At 43.6% G+C, this 17,108-nt stretch overlaps 3 long non-coding RNA genes across 6 annotated transcripts; 2 read left to right on the forward strand and 1 right to left on the reverse strand.

Moving 5' to 3' along the window:
* Positions 1 to 1,012: 1,012 nt before the first annotated feature.
* Positions 1,013 to 8,779, reverse strand: LOC124646471. 2 transcript variants are annotated; one of them, XR_006986350.1, is made up of 6 exons: positions 8,327 to 8,779; positions 7,624 to 7,818; positions 7,327 to 7,425; positions 1,870 to 1,943; positions 1,509 to 1,774; positions 1,013 to 1,331 (listed from the first exon to the last, which is right to left on the reverse strand). It is a non-coding gene; the product is annotated as an uncharacterized LOC124646471 (long non-coding RNA). The 2 variants fall into 2 exon arrangements; XR_006986351.1 differs by lacking the exons at positions 1,509 to 1,774; positions 1,870 to 1,943.
* A 996-nt stretch (positions 8,780 to 9,775) lies between these two features.
* LOC124650244 lies at positions 9,776 to 14,227 on the forward strand. Of its 3 annotated transcripts, XR_006986931.1 has the most exons (4): positions 9,776 to 10,131; positions 10,341 to 10,438; positions 10,849 to 10,884; positions 11,475 to 14,227. It is a non-coding gene; the product is annotated as an uncharacterized LOC124650244 (long non-coding RNA). The 3 variants fall into 3 exon arrangements; XR_006986929.1 differs by having other exon boundaries at positions 10,341 to 13,921; positions 13,993 to 14,227; XR_006986930.1 differs by having other exon boundaries at positions 10,849 to 14,227.
* Positions 14,228 to 14,247: 20 nt separating this feature from the next.
* Positions 14,248 to 15,582, forward strand: LOC124650245. Its single transcript, XR_006986932.1, has 2 exons — positions 14,248 to 14,344; positions 15,340 to 15,582. It is a non-coding gene; the product is annotated as an uncharacterized LOC124650245 (long non-coding RNA).
* The last annotated feature ends 1,526 nt before the right edge of the window (positions 15,583 to 17,108 follow it).

Genomic DNA, 17,108 nt, shown 5'->3' on the forward strand with positions numbered 1-17,108 from the left:
AATAAGAAATGAAAACTAAAAGAAACACAGAAAAGCAAGATGGTAGAAATCTGCCAAAACTTGACAGCAGTACAGTAATCGATTTTAAAGCAATTCTTAAGCTGCTCAGCTCGAAAAGTATTCAACTAATGAAAGTTAGATAACAACCTGGGGAACATGCACAAAAATTGGCAGCTCAAAATAACGTTCTGGCTGTGCGCACGAATTTTTTAGTAACAGTCCAGAATCTGTTTTCAGGCAGCACTTCCCCATATATCATCTTCCTCTCATTAGAAAACCACTCAAAGAAACTAAACAAGTATGTACAAGTATCCAAGCAACCATAATATGCAAAGAATGAGTGATGCCGGTATACCTCCCCCCAAGCTTAGGCTTTTGGCCTAAGTGGAGTTCAATCCCATGGTGCCCATGAAGAAGCACCTCCGTAGTACGAAGATGGATCATATTTCGGGTATGTGCTAGAAGAAGCACCCGGATACGTGACGGTGTAGTCGTAGGAGGGATCGGCGTCCTCGGAGTCATGCTGCTGGTGGAAGCCTTGTATCTTCAATTGCTCATCCACCTCCTCCTTAGTGCGCGACCATGGTTTCCTGTCAATACTGAACAAATCTGGCTGCGGCAAAAGGATTTCCCTCTCTTCCCGATCGACAAACAATATTCTATAGACAATCTTATCTAAACTAGAGTCAGATGTAACAAATTGATGACTCTTCATAGCAGCAATATCGAGCCTCATAGGAGTTATTTTTACATCATTAGGGTCAAGAGGAAGCTCTAAATATGCTAAAACGCGCGAAGCAATAATCTTCTTTACTATTAAACGGCAATGCAACCGTGGTACGTCTCAAAACAGATTCGTTCGCTCGCTTCCTCATACTGAAACAACGTTTGGGCCTTTGGGCCGCGCGAACCCTCACGGAACAAATAAAAAAGGTAACCACACGAAATCCATCGCCAACCCACAGAAATTTGAACCCTCACGAAGAAAAAAAAAAGGAAGTCCATCGCCAACCCACGGAAATTTGGACGACCACGACTATGATACGTACTCTGCTACAATACGATTTCAGAAACAAATTTGGACGACCACGAAATCAGGCCGCATAACCATACTACCTCCACCGGAGATACAGTTTCGCCCAGATAAACTCTTCCACCGGAGATACAATTTCAACCAGAAAAACACTTCCACCGGAGATACAATTTCAACCAGAAAAACAATTTTCTGTTGCTGCCGTCTTTGTCGCTGTCGTCTCGCTACAACTCCAACGTCTACCAAGCAAGGTACGTTGCTGCTGCCGTCTCGTCGGAGAGTCCACCCGTGCTAAACACTGCAAAGCATGATCTTCATGTAAAACAGTTCACAGCAAGAGAAGCGTCAAAATTTACTCTAATGACCAGGTTCAGTTAATCAGAAAAATTAATCGCTAAAATTACTAAAGTTAAATCCAAATGTGGTCATGAATCTAATAAACAACTTCTTATACTACTTCACTGATATGAAGTACCTTCTGTCATTAGTTTCAACCTGATTTTAGTTGAATGCATATGTTTATTTTGAAAACTCTGCAGCAGGGAGTCTCGTTGGTGTCCATTCACTGCATCCTTCCATATGTCTGGCCGTTAATCTTAGCACGTTATCCTAAAGCTCATGTAATCGCTGAACCTCAACACCAGGGCACAGGCCGCTGCTCGCCTCGCAAATCAATGGCACACAGGTGCCTGGTAATCAAATTCTTGCAAAGGTAGCACAGTTTACAGGCAGGCCACTGTGCTGCATTATGGAGAACAGTTAAAGAGTTTCTATCTGCACTGTATTTAATCTAACATAGTTAACATTGCATATCGGTTTGTCTTTCTAAAACGTACTTAGGCTCCTGGCGTGTGTACACGAGCTGAGGCTCCTGGCCTTCAAAGCACCTCACTTGTCCAGTTTGAAGAATCTAACACCATATTATTTGAAGAAATTGAGTATGGGATGTCTAACTTTTAGTTTTGCTGTTTGCAGAATATGGATAACAACATTATAGAAGATAAAAATCAAGCAAGACGTGAACGTGATAGAACTAGAAGAAATAGTTTAACAACTGAGCAAAAGGAGAATATTAATGCACGTAGAAGAGCTAAACGAAATAGTTTGTCGGTTCAACAAAAGAATGAGATTAATGCACGTAGAAGACTGGCCGAACAACACACATCTACACAGAGATTAACTGAAGAGAAGAGGGCTCAACGCAGGGCAAACGCTGCGGCTAGGAGGAACACCCCGTGTCCTGAATCCATTGCGATGCCATGCCCAAAGATAAATCTAGGATCAAGCACACACGGGTCACCCGCCAAAGAGGGAACTTCTTCACCTCCTGTGTCACCTTCATCGAGCACGCCGGAGTATACCATCGGGACCAATGGTAACACACAAATCTTCACTCGCTTTATTTATGCCATGGCAATTAAACCATCGTTCATACCGGATCTAGAATTTCCATATTATTCATTATGTCGAACTTACGAGACCGATAACATTGTAGGCGACATGGATGCATTCCTTAGTGGTATCATGGATGAGAATGCCATCCCTGATGACCTCATGGATGAGGAGTACTGCATGTATGCTCGTGAAGGTACTTATGCCATCCTTTCAATCGTCTACTACGAGTCAATATGAAGATATTCATTGATGTGATATCCTATGCATGTAGGTTATGACCCTGATGACATACACCTCGACACACAAATGGACTCATCCAGTGCGGAATCTATCGATCCTTTTGACTTTGTGTACTCGAATCTCCCAAACAACACGCACATCCTGAAGCCAGAACCGGACTGCGAACATTGCCATGCCAAGAAGTTTGAGCGTGAGAGACCGACGGTTTCTGTTGTCGAAACGGAAATATCAAGCTAGCTGAATCGGAGCCTATCCCAAAGCTTATGAGGCTATGGTCAAGCGCGGATGCAGACTCTCGGCATTTTCGGGAAAGCATAAGATTCTTCAACGGCCACTTCTCATTCACAACTCTTGGTGTCAGCCTAGACAACAGTTGCACCAACATGAGGTCCGGGGTGTACACATTCCGGGCGCAAGGCAAATTATACCACAACATGCATTCATTTGGGCCAAACTCTCGCCCGGAACATCTACAACTCTACTTCTACGACGATGATCCCAGCCTGATCCATCGAAAGGAAGCCACCAAGGACCTGGACCAAGAGGTCGTTCGGAAGGTTGTGGACATACTACGAGGAAACCCCTACTCTGAGAAGTTTAGGAGTTTGGGCGCCTACAAGGACAACCTCAAGAACTACCGTATAGAACTGAACACCGACAAGAAGCTAGACCAACGGAGATACAATTTACCAGTGTCGTCTGAGGTGGCTGCGATCTGGGTCGAGGTGAGTGACTTGGCAAATAGATTCAAGCGCAGCATTATCCTCTACGGTGACAACAACGAGAGGCATAGTATACAGGCCACACAAGGATGCTATGACCCGCTCCCGTACCCCCTCTTTTTCCCCAAGGGGGAGCTCGGATGGCATCCAAATCTCCCTAAACGTGATACGCCTTGGCATGTTGCACAAAAGTCAAGAGAGGACCGTGACGATGAAGGTTTGGCTGTTCAAGACACTTCTACATTTTTTGTATATCCTCTTCGTATTTTGCCTAACCTTGTTTTTTATGTCTTTCACACAGATGGAGGTGGCAATATATGCGTCTCCGTCAGAGATTACTACTGTTACAGACTACAGACACGGCCGGCTATATTCAACCCCATACTACATGGCGGGCGCTTGTTCCAACAGTTTGCGGTCGACATGTACATAAAGATTGAGGGATGCAGGCTGAGTTGGTTCAGGGAGCACCAAACGGAGATACGTGCGGATCTATATAAAGGCATTGTTGATAGCATCACGGCCGGAGAGACTCGCGCAAGCGCTGTTGGCACAAGGATTGTTCTCCCATGGAAGTTCCAGGGGGGTTCCGAGACATGAAGCGTAGACATATGGACGCCATGGCGTTGGTGCAGACGTACGGCAAGCCTGACATCTTCTTGACGATGACCTGCAACCCAAACTGGCACGAGATACAGGATGCACTACTTCCAGGACAAACCCCTCAGGACCGACCAGACATTGTGGTCCGAGTGTTTAGGGCCAAGCTCGAGATGATGAAAGAGATGCTGACCAAGAAGCATATTCTGGGTGTTGTGAAGGCCTACGTCTACGTGGTCGAGTTCCAGAAGAGGGGCCTACCGCACGCCCATTTCCTGTTGATCATGGACTCAGAATATAAGCTCATTGTGCCAGAGCAGTACGACCGCGTCATATCCGCCGAGCTCCCGGACAAGAATAAGTACCCGGAGCTATACGCCATAGTCGTGAAGCATATGATGCATGGTCCATGCGGTGTCCTCAAGCCAAACAACGTGTGCATGCAAGATGGGTCGTGCAAGTGTAGGTACCCGCGGGCATTCAATGAAACCACCGTACAGGGGAAGGACTCATACCCCATTTATCGGAGACGGAAGGACGGTCGTTGTGCGAATGTCCGAGGCCAAATGCTAGACAACAGATGGGTTGTGCCTTACAACCCCTACCTCTTGCGGATGTTTGACTGCCACATCAACGTGGAGGTGTGCTCTAGCATAAAGGCCGTCAAGTACCTATATAAGTACGTATACAAGGGCCACGATCAGACTTCGTTCAATATCGAGAAGCCCGACGCCGATGGTAACATAGACGAGATCAAGAGATTCGTTGACGCAAGGTGGGTTACTCCACCGGAGGCCATGTGGAGGATATTCGGCTTCAAGCTATGCGAGAACCACCCGTCGGTCCTACCACTTCCGCTTCATCTCGAAAATATGCAAATGGTCACATTCAAAGCAGGAGACAACCTAAAGGACGTCGCTGCCAAAGAGACCCCATCCATGTTGACTGAGTATTTTGTGGCTAATCAGAAGCACGCATGGGCTCGGGATATTCTTTACAAAGATTTTCCGAGAAGCTTCACATGGCAAACAACAAAGTACTGGAAGAAAAGGGACAAGGGACAGCAAGTAGGCCGGATCGTGTCAGCCCATCCTGCTGAGGGGGATCGGTACTTTCTAAGGGTGCTTCTAAACCACGTACCAGGCTTAAGGTCCTTCGAAGATCTCAAAACAGTGGACGGTGTGCTATGTGATAACTTTCGTGAGGCCGCCGAGAGGAGGGGTCTCATCGAGGCCGACAACACGCTCGGCGAGTGTCTTATCGAGTCAGAGCAGTTTGCCATGCCAGCCTCACTTAGGAGGCTCTTCGCAACGATCTTAGTATTCTGCGAGCCTGGAGATGTGCGTGGTCTTTGGGATAGGCACCTTGAGGCGATGTCCGACGACTACCAGCGCCAACACACATGCCCAAAAGCAGTGGAGCAGAAGGTGCTACTTGATATCAGGGGCATGCTACAGTCCATGGGCAAAGACATAAATTCGTTCCCTCTCCCAGACATCGACGAGACCTACGACAACACAGATGGAGAGGCCAGGGAGGTCATCGAGGAAACCAATATCCAGGTAGACAAGGAAGACGCTTCTCTAGCGACCTCACTAAACCACGAGCAGAAGCTTGCCTATGACCAGATACTAGCGGCAGTTGATAGCGGAGATGGGGGCGTATTCTTCGTGGATGGCCCAGGAGGCACGGGGAAGACCTACCTTTATAGGGCACTGCTTGCTAGGGTTCGGAGTGAGAGAAAGATCGCGTTGGCCACAGCAACATCAGGAGTCGCCGCTTCCATCATGCCAGGAGGCAGGACAGCCCACTCGAGGTTTAAGATCCCACTAAACCTTGAAGAAGGAAAATCATGCAGCTTCACTAAGCAGAGTGGGACAGCCAAGCTCCTGAGGATGGCTTCACTCATACTATGGGACGAGGCAACCATGACAAAACGGCAGGCAATTGAGGCGTTGGACATAAGCATGCGCGACATCATGGAATGCCCAGACCGACCTTTCGGGGGCAAGACTATCGTGTTCGGTGGGGACTTCAGGCAGGTGCTTCCTGTAGTGAGGAAAGGGTCACGGGGTCAAATAATCGACGCAAGTCTGCGGAGCTCAAACCTATGGAAGGGCATGCGCCAGCTAAGGCTTGTCAAGAACATGAGGGCGCAAAGCGACGAGTGGTTCGCAGATTACCTCCTGAGGGTAGGTAACGGCACCGAGGAAACTGACGAGGACGGAAACATCCGGCTTCCGAAAGATATATGTGTCTCATCTACAGGCGACAGCGCAGCTGATATCAAGAAGCTGATCGACCATGTGTTCCCTGCCCTAGAACACACCATGGACAATCCTAATTACATGACTTCTCGAGCTATCCTCTCAACAAGGAATAACAACGTCGATGGAATAAACATGCACATGATTGAGCGTTTCCAGGGCGAGGAGAGGATCTACTATAGCTTCGATAGTGCGGAGGACGATCCACACGGCTACTATCCTCAAGAGTTCCTAAATGACTTAACTCCTAATGGGCTTCCCCCGCACGAGCTTAAATTGAAGATAAATTGCCCCGTTATACTGTTGAGGAACCTTGACCCAGCTAATGGGCTATGTAATGGCACGAAGCTTGTGGTCCGTGGGTTCCAGAATAATGCCATCGACGCAGAGATCGTCGTGGGGCAGCACGCAGGGGAGAGGGTATTTCTTCCTCGGATACCTCTATGCCCATCCGACAATGACATGTTCCCGTTCAGATTCAAGAGGAAGCAGTTCCCCATCAGGCTCAGTTTTGCCATGACAATCAGCAAGGCACAAGGGCAGACCATCCCGACCGTGGGCGTGTACCTACCGGAGCCGGTATTCTCTCATGGCCAGCTGTACGTCGCGTTGTCCAGAGCCACCGCGAAAAGCAACATCAAGATCCTCGCCATCAAGGACAAGACCAACATTTCAAAGAAAAGAAAAAGAACCGAGTCCTTAGTAACGAGCACGCTGAATATAGTCTACAAGGATGTCCTTAACACTTGAATTTGATGGACCAGATTTCAGTATATTCCTTCATGATGATTATATCTTCAAAATGTAATGGGTGCTAACATATTTGAATTTTTATTAAATGGATATTTTATGTGCATTTTATGTTTACACCTGAGATATTTGTGATCATAGAAAAAAAATTAAAGAGTAGACCATTTAACTAACACGTAGCATTTTAAAATCACAGCCTATTATTTTCTTCTTCATGGCAGGCAACGACAACAAGAACAGGAATATCAATATACACTGTAGGGCAGAAAAAAGCTAATACAAATTAGATTATCTTTTATGCTTCAGCTATAATGCATACCTCACGTCAAAAATCAGCATTGCAGTTCCATCATCACATACATAACAACAGACTGTGTTCACAGGATACAGGTCAATAAAGACACCACTGGACTTGGACCTGGAGAGGAAGTGTAAATAGCTTAGTCTGTATGAATTGCATAATGCATTTGCCTATTTCATGCCCAGCAACAAAGGGTAATAATTTAGCAAATATGTGTTGAGAGAGAGCCTTCATCATTCAGGATAATAACTAATAAAAACAAGAAGTATCAGTCGAAAATTGAATGATTAAATAATCAAATACTAGATATCTCACCATAAAACAGGTATATGAGCTCCTTATTCGAACTCAACAGATGATATTTTCACAACAGATGATATAAAAGCTTGCGCACTGTTTTGCCCAACATCCTTCTCTGAGATGAAGAAGTTGCTTCATAAGTCCCACGACTACACATTACCATCATGTGCAAAGTTACGGAATTATCACCCGCAAGGACAAGGTTCTTTGCTGCAATATATGAACATTAAATTGTAAGCCCAAATGCAATACATGGATATTAAGTAAACTACTAATGCTTTGGCTGCCACAAAGCCACTTCAAATCTCACACTAGAATTTAAACAGTACCACTGCATCCATCGTATATTCTGATGAAACAAGACAAAGATAATAAAATCTAGACAATCGTAGGAAAAGAATAAATTCTAGGAGGGCGAAAGACTCATATAATAAAATCAATCCACCAAGATAAGCATATAACTTAGTCTGATCGATCAAACTACGAACATAACTAGCAGAGGCAGAGCTGAGCCAAGAGCTCAGTATCCACAACACCAACCTATGATCAACTCTTTTTTATAGCTCAACCGAGGATTAACTTGTGTACATGTAATAGCATAAAGGACATCCATCGTTCCGTATGCTGTATCCAGTACCCAACGCATTGTTGTCCATGGTATAAGTTGAGAATTGAACTTATGAAAGAAAATAAAGAAGGGGAACAGAGCGGATGTTACCGATCTCGGCGCCGAGGCCCTGGTGTCCGAAGACGAGGACGTTGGAGGCAAAGCTCGAGGAGCTCTAGGGCGGTGAAGTAGGAGATCCCCAGTGGCGCAAAGTAGGAGATCCCAGTCAGGACGCGCCGTCGATTACCTATTCCAGCCGCCGGTTTAGCGCCCTCGCTCAGTCCGCCCCTGCCGTGTTCACCAGCAGCACCATCGTGCCCCGCGCTCTGGTGCTCCCGCGTGGTGAAGGGATGGAGCTGGGTGTGGGGAAGAGCGTGGAGGTGAGGAGATCGTGCGTCACGGCGAGAAGCTCGAACTCCGTCATCTGGTGGATGTGAGGCAAGTCGCGGGCGTCGGCCAGGCCGGGTCCGCCGAAACCTGAACGGAGAAGCAAGGCGGGGTTAGTCGGCACCACCATCTTGGTGGGGATTTCAGGGCCATAGAGGTGATTCGGCTCCGTGGGGAAGAAGGAGGTCAGTCACCTGTGGAGAAGAAAGGACAAAATCAGTGACCGATACAGAGTGAGTGAATCCTGTGACATGTATCCATACCTCTGCGTATGCGACTTTTTTTTGCAGGTGAGAGATAAATATGTAGACTCTTTTGGAGTAGAACATTTTGACTGCAAGAAAATTAGAGCAACATTTTGACTGCATTCAGCGGTGCAATTTTTGTTGAGGTTTGTAGATTTTAGACAATACCATGTGTATAGGATGCAGATTTCATGATTTATTAAATTTTCATGACTTTATTTTCATGTAACAATAAAAAAACATTCAAGTTTCTTTAAAATGTACACTTCAGTGGAAAGAAAACAAAACGGATTATACACTATCTGAACAATTATTGTTCATCTTTCTATAGATTTCTATATGACCAACGGAATGAAAAATACATAGCCTCAACACTTTGAAAAAAAATCCAGATATATAATAGAAGTCGTAGCAACAAGTCAAGCGAAAGACTTATTCGAAGAAAGCTTTAAGAGAGTTTGTTGTCCCATGCCTTTCTGATGGTGAACCTCCTACTGCTTCTTCCAATTCTGCACGGGCATCTAAAGATAACATTCCTGCACCTTAGGAGCTCCATCCAGGGCCTCTCAATCCTGGCCGTCCATTTCGGTGACGTGGCGCGTTTTGAGCCGTCCAATCTTCTGATCAACCGTTCGTGGCCGTTGGATCACCAGCGGAGCACTGCTCACGTGGTCCGCGCCGTCGGTTCCCAGCGGCATCTTTTCACCATGCGTGACGTAGCCGCTCAGTCACTGACTTGTGGGCCAGCTTTTCGCGGGACCTAACAGTCAGCGAGTGGGTGTACGTGTCTGCCTGTGGACATGGAACCAAACAGTAACGCGCGGTGGCTGCCCCTGTGGATTCGCATCCACCCCAGGGGCAAAATTGTCTTTCACGTCTCCATTTGTCCTTCCTCTCCCGTCCCGTACGTGCGTGGCGGAGGGCGCCGCGCCGCCGTACGCGCTCGCTACAGCGGCGGTCGGCGAGGCTCTCTCTCTCTCTCTCTCTCTCTCTCTCTCTCTTCCCATCCTCTCCCGTTCCCCTCTCTCTCTCTCTTTCTCTCCTCGTTCAGATCGGCTTTAGGGTTTCTTGTGGTGGAGGCGCGAGAGGTGCTCGAGGTGGAGGGCTGCCGGCGGCGGCCACAGCGGCTTCCTCGACCTCGTTTGATCCAGTTGGGTGGGGGCCGAAGTGGAGACCAGCGACGACCATGGCAGCCCGCGCTGCGCGGCCAGGAGGATCTCGCCGACCAGGGAAGCCCGTGGAGCGGCCAGGAGGGTCTCTCCGACGAGGACCCATGCCTCTCGAGTAAGGGTCTGTTTTCCCCTCCTTTCTTCCGAGATTTTTGCGTTTTAGTATCTGATATGTTGGTGAACTGCTGGATTGGGAGGGATTGCTGGGCGTGGAGTTGATTTTTTGGAGTAGTTCTCGATGAGGTTCCTTTGAGGAGCAGCAAGCAGGCAACCTTCTTCTTTTCTAGACTATTAGTAACCAACTCCCATGTTTTTTGCCCACAGATTTGTGGATCCAACGATTATGGTTTAGAGATTTTGCTTTCCACCTTAGACCCAGTTTGGTTTTGGGGATCTTATGCCGTGCAACCTCCTTGGAGAAGGTGAGCTCATGTTTTTCTTTGATTTCTCTGTAGTGTTTCTGTACTTTATTCAATGGATTATGATGTGCTACTCTTCTATATAGTTGTGTCATAATTTCCCATTCTTAATCTGAACAATGATAGACACATCTTACTGGCAGCTACAATAGTTGAATTAGCTCAGTCTTATGTTTTGACTAGCATAGTAATAACTGAAGTAATGAAGTTGCCATTCTCTTGCCATGCTCCTCGAATCTCAGGAAAAGAATAGCTCCAGTCCACTGTTTTATGTTGCAAGCTGTACACTACAGTGCTTGATGTCTTTCCTCCTCCAATCTTTGGCATCCATATTGCAACGGTTTCTCCTTTCCTCATTGCGTGCGTACATGGGGATTTATGTCTAACCTTTTGCTCCCTTTCTCTCATGTTAGATCCCAACACATGAAGATATAATAGTAGACCGTGAGGTATATTGTCTATCTCATGGAAGATTATAGAGTATCTAATCAGTTTGTGTTTTGCTTAAGATAAATTGCAAGATTTTTTTAGTAATAAATTATCATTTGCCAGATCTCTAATAAAAAAATCTATCTGTATTACTTCAAATTATGGATTCTTTAAATAAGATGGTATTTCTCTCAAAAATTGAGTTAATAAATGTGCATGTGTACCAAGTTGAGATTACAAATTGCTACTGTAGAAATCAGGTTCATCACCCATTTGTCCTGTTGGTCTTTTGAGTGAAGTAATCATACTTCTGGAAACCATTTAAATGGTAGTCTGAAAAGTACAAATGGACGATTATCAATAGTTGAGATTGTCTGATTAATTATAATTTGGTCCAGCCAGTATCCCATTTATTATTTTTTGGGTCAGCTTTGGCTTGTTCTGAATTTCTGATGATAGTTATCTTCTATTGTATTTGGCCTTGCCTGACGTGCAAGGTGAGCCAGAGGACATATCTAAAGAGGAAGAGAGAATATATGCATTTTAGGTATCTCTATGCTTATTAATACTAGAGATGTGGAGACTAAGGCTATTTAACTTTATTTATCAGGGCATAGCGGATCATGGAGGTCATGAATAGGCCTGCATCCGCGATGCTAAAAAGGATCAAGCACTCCGACATGAGCACTGACAATGGCCTTGACGGCGACCATGCAGCGTCTGCTTCATTGATTAACAACTAGATGCAGCCCAAGCTCACATAGTCCTAACATTTATCATCATGCCCTGCATTTTCCTAACCTCTGTATGTAAAAATATACACGCACTAAATTATTGATAATGTGATTTTTGGTTCACAATTACATACTAAAAAAGAAAACAAAATTACTGATAAGTGTGCTTTTCCTATGACCTCTGATCATTCTGAAGCTATTGTTCTCACAAGTGAAATGATGACATGAGAGGTTATTTAACACATGTTTTTTAGGTATGATGTGCTACTCTTCTATATAGTTGTGTCATAATTTCCCATTCTTAATCTGAGCAATGATAGACACATCCTACTGGCAGCTACAATAGTTGAATTAGCTCACTCTTATGTTTTGACTAGCATAGTAATAACTGAAGTAATGAAGTTGCCATTCTCTTGCCATGCTCCTCGAATCTCAGGAAAAGAATAGCTCCAGTCCACTGTTTTATGTTGCAAGCTGTACACTACAATGCTTGATGTCTTTCCTCCTCCAATCTTTGGCATCCATATTGCAACGGTTTCTCCTTTCCTCAGTGCGTGCGTACATAGGGATTTATGTCTAACCTTTTGCTCCCTTTCTCTCATGTTAGATCCCAACACATGAAGATATAATAGTAGACCATGAGGTATATTGTCTATCTCATGGAAGATTATAGAGTATCTAATCAGTTTGTGTTTTGCTTAAGATAAATTGCAAGATTTTTTTAGTAATAAATTATCATTTTCCATCTTTGATATAGTTGGATCTCTAATAAAAAAAATCTATCTGTATTACTTCAAATTATGGATTCTTTAAATAAGATGGTATTTCTCTCAAAAATTGAGTTAATAAATGTGCATGTGTACCAAGTTGAGATTACGAATTGCTACTGTAGAAATCAGGCTCATTACCCATTTGTCCTGTTGGTCTTTTGAGTTAAGTAATCATACTTCTGGAAACCATATAAATGGTAGTCTGAAAAGTACAAATGGACGATTATCAATAGTTGTGATTGTCTGATTATCCCATTTATTATTTTTTGGGTCAACTTTGGCTTGTTCTGAATTTCTGATGATAGTTATCTTCTATTGAATTTGGCCGTGCCTGACGTGCAAGGTGAGCCAGAGGACATATCTAAAGAGGAAGAGAGAATATATGCATTTTAGGTATCTCTATGTTTATTAATACTAGAGATGTGGAGACTAAGGCTATTTAACTTTATTTATCAGGGCATAGCGGATCATGGAGGTCATGCATAGGCCTGCATCCACGATGCTAAAAAGGATCAAGCACTCCGACATGAGCACTGACAATGGCCTTGACGGCGACCATGCAGCGTCTGCTTCATTGATTAACAACTAGGTGCAGCCCAAGCTCACATAGTCCTAACATTTATCATCATGTCCTACATTTGCCTAACCTCTGCATGTAAAAATATACACGCACTAAATTATTGATAATGTGATTTTTTGTTCACAATTACATACTAAAAAAGAAAACAAAATTACTGATAAGGGTGCTTTTCCTATGACCTCTGATCATTCTGAAGCTATTGTTCTCACAAGTGAAATGATGACATGAGAGGTTATTTAACACATGTTTCTTAGGTACGGACGGCCACAAACAAAATCCATGAGAAATCTATGATGTCCGTTGTAAAGCATTTGTTGTTATGCCTGAACTTCCATCTACCTACTTTTGAAAGTAGTTTATATGCAGTTTGCAGTTTTTATGCCTGTATAGCTGAATCTCTGCCCATTCTTCGAATATTCGACATGATTTGTTTTTTTATTACTCTCCAAATGTTTTTGCAACTTAGCTTTGGTTTTCATTTATAAATTGCCTACTCCATACCTTTGTTATTTGTGGACTAAGTGAATGTCTAATGCAGTGACTTGTCAGTTCTGGAATCTCCAGGTGCTGAAACTCAATTAAATGAATCTAAAAAGGCATCGACACGTTCTAGCAAAGAATTGAACTTAGAAGGGATCAGATCAATGGTGGAAATGGTGGCACAAAAGAACACTCAATGGCGTCTCCTTTTGCATGATGTTTTGTTTATAAGCATTGCCATACATATCTTATTTGAACCTTGGGGCTCTAAAGGCCTAATATATGTATTTATTTGTGAACAAAGGGGGTGCCAAAGATGTAGTATCAGCAAATAACTGTAAATGCAAGAGATGGGACAAATTGAGGGAGCTATTGGCTGAATGGACACCCTACATGGCTACGAGCTTCCAAACAGAAATGTCCCTACAACAATTTGTTTGTTGTTTGCATGGACTTAAGATATCTCATTCACATATTTAAATGATTTTAAGAGGTACTGCTAAAATTTCTGTACATGAAGCGATGCATGTCCATCTCTCTTGACACTGTCAGATACCTTCTTAGAGGTACATAAGCAATTGAAGAGGAAGAGGACTTCCAATGGCCGAACGATTGCTGCCGCGAACAAGGAAGCTCATGTTTCTGGGTGCCGCCAGGAGCTCCAGAAGGAGGTTTCTGGCCAGTTGATGTAGCTTGATGGCGGCAACCTCTCAAGCAAAGAGATGATTGTCTGCTTGTTGGAGGAGAGCACTCTTGGACTAACAAAGTTGGTGGATCAGACATTTGAGAAGTTGGAGGAATCGAGGGTATCTCGGTGGCTTTTGTTCGTAGCCCCGTGCAGCCCCTTGGGAAGAGCTATCCCAGATGCTGATCTATCAGAAGATGAATCAGAGCCATCTCAAATTGGTGCTTGGAGGTAAATCCTAAATGTTACTAATTTAAAAATTGGTGTCATAATAGCTCAGTTTACTGTCATTTTCTTCAGAAATATTTGTTCCGTTAGAAATATGTTTTAATGCTCTGTGGTTGCTCATTTTGTTGTTGTTTGTTTACACCTACGGATTAGCATGATGACAGCAAAGTTCTCATGTTATTTCATATTTTCAGGATAACACCTATTTATTTTAATTTAAAATACTGCATTTCATTACTAAAGAGCGCCTCTGAAGTTTCATTCGACATTAAATCAATTATGTACTTTGAGGTCTACATTTTAGAAAACCGCTGAATACTCATTACACAAGGAGTTACATTTACTACTATGTGCTTGATTCCTTGAGTACTCAATTTATTTAGCTTGGCATCTACACTCATTTTCCAAACCAGAATGTATATCTGAATTTTCTTATGTTTGTTCTGCCAAATTTTGCTCTAATCAGGCTTGCATACAGTACTTTTTTTTTTGCCTTAGTCTATGCAGGATAGCGAAACCATCTAGATGTATATGCTTAAATTTTTGTGTTGGATTGATTGAGACCATGCATCAAATAACAATTCTCAAATTTGAAGTCCATGTTGCTGTCAAAAGATTTAGACTGTATGATTCCATTTCTGAATCAACATATAGCTCAGGTTTCTGACTCAAGCGTTCCGGCTATGCTTACTCGAAGGAGACGTTTCTCTTCAGTCCAGGATACCTTCATGCGGTGTTTGATGGTCGCCTGCCCTATTTACTATGTAGCTAACTTTTAGTGCTCTTGCTCTAAAATTGTTTATTTGAAATTCATTATAGGTGTTGATCTTGAATACTTTTTATCCATTTCCCACTTAATTATGTTTATTTCCTCCTTGATTAATGCATACATGGATGAGACTATCGTATGTCCATATCGTTTTGGCTTTGTAACAGATATAGTTTCCTTGTTTAATTGATGATTGCCTAATTTTCTTTCGTTGGTTGTTGGACTGCAGCATTATTGTTTTATCATCATCATGGCTAGGATCAACCCTTCCCGGCCAGAGGTTATTCAACAACTGAGACCATATCTGTTTTCATAATGGAGCCACTGCCTTTGTACTATATTCTTGTTCTAGGGGTAGAGGAAACCGAGTGTAGTATCTCTGCTTCATGCTATATCACTATCATGTTATCATCCAGCTGTACATATCTTGATCAATAATAAATGCACAATTGTTCAAGTGCTTTTCACTACATATCACATATTTGTTCACATTAATTGTTTAAGTCCTTTTATAGAGATACACACAAAATTTGATACTTATATAGGATTTATTGCTGACGATTCAGTTGATAATTTCTTTGTCCTGGGTACATGTTTTCTTATCTCTCTAAACTCGAAAAATGGAGATGCAAAAATGAAGTTACCTTCTAGATTTCATAGTTATTCCTTCTATGGTGGCACATGGCTTCATGGCTTATACCTTTTTGTCCATATTTAATTACACCACCCCAATGTATTTTATGTATTTGAAAGCATATTTATTTTATCACTATTTCTATATGCTTGCTCGCCGAAGGCGGGCAAGCGCGCGGCAAGCCGCGCCTTCCTACCTAGTTCAACTAGTTCCTCCAAATATGGGCCCCTTGTTAGACAAGCGGCGAGCAACAAGAGCACCAAGATGATAAGGCGTGTCCCCAGTGAGTGAAGCAATTAAGAAAGCAAGGTGATAGCTAGATATGTTACTAGTGTTCTCCCTACCAAGAATGCTAGTACCAATGTAATAAGCAAAATACTTAATGGCGGGGAGTTGAATGTTCCTTATCTTGCCACGCTGAATGGTGCGACAATCATCATTGGTGATCCCTCGATAGAGCTCCAGCAATTCCTTGGGGTTGTCCTCGATCTTCCTTGTTGTACCTACAGGGACAATACCTAATGCAGCACAAAAATTCTCTAACTTCATAGTAATAGGCTTACCATAGATCTTAAATTCTACGGTCGGGCGAAAGTGCTTATTGTTAAATTTGAAGCTCTCCACAAAGATTTTAGTGAGCGTATAGTATTGCTCACTCTCATCTCCCACGTAGGTGTTTAAACCTGCCTTACCGACGAGGGTCAAGAAATCATCCAACAACCCTGCATTTCTCAAAAAGTCATAACATGAGAAGGATGCAGCATTAGGGACTCAATTGTCCTCTTCGGGTGCGAAGCTTGGTGCGATGAGGTCCTCATTATAGGATGGCCTGAATCGGGTGGATGACCTCGAGGGCCTCCCCGTGCTTTTTGTCTCCCCTTGGAACACTTCTCCAAAGTTAAAGTTGTCCATCCCCCTTTTCTGAAATTTTTCAACAAACAATATAAAATCTGATTTGGTGACATATAATTGAGGGAAACTACCATAGGAACTTGCTAGAGTACTAAACATGCATCAAAACTAGTTTCTACCACTTAGAACAAGCATGCAAGCTCACTAAACATGTTACCTACTGCAGCTAAATATTCAAGATATACTCCACCAAACAAAATTCTACTTGGATAATTGAAGGAGTCACATACCGAAGAGCAAATGTGCCAAATTTCAAACACAAATCTGGGCTGAGCAAAGAGATCGACAAATCTGGAGCTCTTGAGCAAAAACGCGAGTGAGAGAAAGGCTGGTGTCGATTTTTTCGGGAGAGAGAAGAGTGTGGGAGGAAAAGATGCTTGAAGTGGGGCAAAGGGGGACCCACACACCGGGGTGGCGCGCCCCTTGCCGGCCGCGCCGGCTCGTGGGGTGCC

Source organism: Lolium rigidum, chromosome 4, assembly GCF_022539505.1.
Source record: "Lolium rigidum isolate FL_2022 chromosome 4, APGP_CSIRO_Lrig_0.1, whole genome shotgun sequence".
Taxonomy (NCBI): domain Eukaryota; kingdom Viridiplantae; phylum Streptophyta; class Magnoliopsida; order Poales; family Poaceae; genus Lolium; species Lolium rigidum.